Consider the following 3,942-nt stretch of genomic DNA (forward strand, 5'->3'; position numbering starts at 1 on the left):
TGTGGGACTCTGTGTGCTGCTCATCCTGTGTGATAAACCCAGGACACACTCAGCATGTGGGGACTCTGTGCTCATCCTGTGTGATAAACCAGCACGGACGTACCATCAGGCATGTGGGGACTCTGTGCTCATCCTGTGTGATAAACCCAGGACACACTCAGCATGTGGGGACTCTGTGCTCATCCTGTGTGATAAACCCAGGACACACTCAGCATGTGGGGACTCTGTGCTCATCTTGTATGATAAACACAGGACACACTCAGCATGTGGGGACTCTGTGTGCTGCTCATCCTTTGTGATAAACCCAGGACACACTCAGCATGTGGGGACTCTGTGTGCTGCTCATCCTGTGTGATAAACCCAGGACACACTCAGCAGGTGGGGACTCTGTGCTGCTCATCCTGTGTGATAAACCCAGGACACACTCAGCATGTGGGGACTCTGTGCTCATCCTGTGTGATAAACCCAGGACACACTCAGCATGTGGGGACTCTGTGCTCATCCTGTGTGATAAACCCGGGACACACTCAGCATGGGGGGACTCTGTGTGCTGCTCATCCTGTGTGATAAACTCAGGACACACTCAGCATGCGGGGACTCTGTGTGCTGCTCATCCTGTGTGATAAACCCAGGACACACTCAGCATGTGGGGACTCTGTGCTCATCCTGTGTGATAAACCCAGGACACACTCAGCATGTGGGGTCTCTGTGTCAGTCTCTGTGGCGCAATCGGCTAGCGCGTTCGGCTGTTAACCGAAAGGTTGGTGGTTCGAGCCCACCCAGGGACGGATGGCTTTTCTCTAGCTCGATGTCTTCTGGATTTCCGTCGTGATTATTATAGTATCTTCCAGGATGCTGGTGCACTGGTCGGGACCCAGCCGGACAGCAGGGACCTCATATTGATACCAAAACCTCAATGCTAACTTCTGAAGGCCCAAAGCACGAGGGTCATTATGTGCCTGGCCTATGAAAGCTGTATTTAAAAATCGCCAAATGGCGGCCAATGATAAAGAACGGACACAAGTATGCACCGCTGCACACTGCTCGGGAATTTGCTCACACACACGTGAAGCACTCACACATTTATAATAATGTACTGTGCATGAACTTACTGTTCAGAACTTTCAGAAGAATATCAGCAATGGACACACATATGGGATACTCTCACGTCCGCATACATGTATGAAATATTCCATTTCTGTTTGAGTATATTGTGTGTTTTGAACCTGGTACTATAGTTTTTTAATGACTACAAAGCTTGTCTGCTTAGGAAGGGATCATAATTAGCAGCTGTTTTGGGCTTTTGTTGTGTTCAGTGCAATCATGTTCTGTGATATTCTCTTGTAATAATTAGAATAAATATATCAAGTTGAATGATTTAAAGAAAACAAGCATCAAGTTTAATTAAAAACATTTTATGGATGAGTGATTTACATCATTACTCAGAGAAAGCTCTACCGCAACAGTTGACTCATGTTTTGTCTGCTGACTCTTGTGAGTGTTTATTTTCCAAAAGCAGCTGGATTAAACCACTCAACTAAGAGCAGAAGGTTAAAAAGATTCTGGTCTGATCCAAAAATACAAGCAGCTAATAAAAACAATACTAAAAATCATTCCTAAAAGTCCTTGGTACTTTCATGCATCATGCTGTATAATAATAATAATAATAATAATAATAATAATAACCCAAAAGCTGATATTGGACAGTCATAATATTAAGCATAACATTAAGGGGAAAAGTTTTTTTATTGAGCATTTGCCTTTCATACTAATAAGTATGAGAGGCAAATGCTCACTGAACAAAGATGGAGGAATGGCCGGTCTCTCCCTCTCAGTGGACATCTGCTGTACATTTGACATTCTGCGCATTTCATGGGTTTGTTTAATGTTGCATGTTCCTGAGTGCACTTGTTAGGAGTCTCAGATTAAGGCTTCTTGGTGATGGGAGAGCAGTTGTTAGGAATCTCAGATTAAGGCTTCTTGGTGAAGGGAGAGCAGTTGTTAGGAGTCTCAGATTAAGGCTTCTTGGTGAAGGGAGAGCATGTTAGAGTCCATTAGGTTTGTGAAGGAGGAGTTAGCTCAGATTAAGGCTTCTTGGTGAAGGGAGAGCAGTTGTTAGGATCTCAGATAAGCTTTGGTGGGAGAGCAGTGTTAGGAGTCTCAGATTAGGCTTCTGGTGAAGGGAGAGCAGTTTTGGTTAGAAGTCTCTAGATTAAGGATTCTTGGTGAAGGGAGAGCAGTTGTTAGGAGTCTCAGATTAAGGCTTCTTGGTGAAGGGAGAGCAGTTGTTAGGAGTCTCAGATTAAGGCTTCTTGGTGAAGGGAGAGCAGTTGTTAGGAGTCTCAGATTAAGGCTTCTTGGTGAAGGGAGAGCAGTTGTTAGGAGTCTCAGATTAAAGTGCTTCTTGGTTGAAGGGAGAGCAGTTGTTAGGAGTCTCAGATTAAGGCTTCTTGGTGAAGGGAGAGCAGTTGTTAGAGTCTTTAGATTAGAGCTTCTCTGGTGAAGGGAGAGCAGTTGTTAGGAGTCTCAGATTGAGGCTTCACAGTAAAGGGAGAGCAGTTGTTAGGAGTCTCAGATTAAGGCTTCAAACAGTAACAGGGGAGAGAGCAGTTGTTAGGAGTCTCATATTGGGGGGTTGTAACCAGTAAAGGGAGAGTGTTGAGTCTCAGATTAGGCTCACGTGAAGGACGGTCACCACGGGCAGTGAGACGGTCCTTGAGGAGACGTCAGCGGTTCTGTGGGATTTGTTTATTTGTTTTGTGCGGCGTCTTTTTTCAGAGATGCTGTCACCAAGTGGAAACACAAAAACGACAAACGGCCAAAAAAACCTGTTTGATTGTTTCCTTCCCCTCCCGGGCAGCCAACTGAAGGCTCAGGAGCCTTTAGAAATATCTGGAAGCGGCTGAACTTTCAGCCATCCCTATCAACAGCCCTGACTCGGCACGGCGGTACGCGTGGAAAGCAGGGGAACGAGCGTTCCCTCCCTGTTAAGGTATGCGTTCGCGTGCTCAGTGGGCCGGCCCTGAACACGAGGCAGGGTTGGGTCATTACACTGAGGGAAGAGCTTTTGACTCCGGGCCAGGGGAGCAGCGCAGCTGAGTCATCCATTAGACACCTCCACGTCCTCGGGACGGGGTTTCGGGGGAACCGGGCTGGGAGACGCGGGAGAGGCGGTCAGAATCCGAGAGAGAAAGAGAGGAAGGGAAGGAGGGAGAGAGAGAGAGAAAAAGAGAGGGAGAGAGAGAGAAAGAGAGGAGTGAGAGAGAGAGGGAGAGTGTGAGAGAGAGAGGGGCAGGGAGAGAGGGGGAGAGAGATATATAGAGAGGGGGGGGGAGAGGGAGAGAGAAGAGAGAGAAAAAGAGAGGGAGTGAGAGAGAGAGAGAGGAGAGAGTGAGAGTGTGGAGAGAGAGGGGCAGGGAGAGAGGGGGAGAGAGAGAGTTGTCTATTGTTTCATTGTGAATTGGTTTGGCAATATTGTTGCTAAAGTCATGGTATAAAGCATTATAGAATTGAATTGAAATTGAATTGAGAGAGAGAAAGAGAGAAAGGGAGTGAGAGAGAGAGAGAGCGAGAGAGAGAGAGAGGGGCGGGGAGGGGGGAGAGAGAGTTGTTTATTGTTTCATTGTGAATTGGTTTGGCAATATTGTAGCTATAGTCATGCTATAAAGCATTATAGAATTGAATTGAAATTGAATTGAGAGAGAGAGAGAGGGAGAGAGAGAGTAAAAGAGGGTGAGAGGGTGGATGAACAGACTGCAGCACACGCAGTGGGGGAAGCTCAGCCCATCGGTCTGATTCATGGTAAAGGAAACAAAGCTGACCCCCACGCTTGCCTCACCACTTCAGAGCCCTGTATGGCAGAAGAACGCACCCTTTAACCTATCGCCAGAGAGACCACATGACCTCGGCCTGCTGCCAGTTCTCATTTCTGGAGATTATTCC

General features: G+C 47.0%; 1 non-coding gene across 1 annotated transcript; it reads left to right on the plus strand.

Moving 5' to 3' along the window:
• Nucleotides 1-714: 714 nt before the first annotated feature.
• On the plus strand, nt 715-788 carry trnan-guu (transfer RNA asparagine (anticodon GUU)). The gene has a single exon. It is a non-coding gene; the product is annotated as a tRNA-Asn (tRNA).
• The last annotated feature ends 3,154 nt before the right edge of the window (nt 789-3,942 follow it).

Source organism: Anguilla rostrata, chromosome 15 (genome assembly GCF_018555375.3).
Source record: "Anguilla rostrata isolate EN2019 chromosome 15, ASM1855537v3, whole genome shotgun sequence".
Taxonomy (NCBI): Eukaryota; Metazoa; Chordata; class Actinopteri; order Anguilliformes; family Anguillidae; genus Anguilla; species Anguilla rostrata.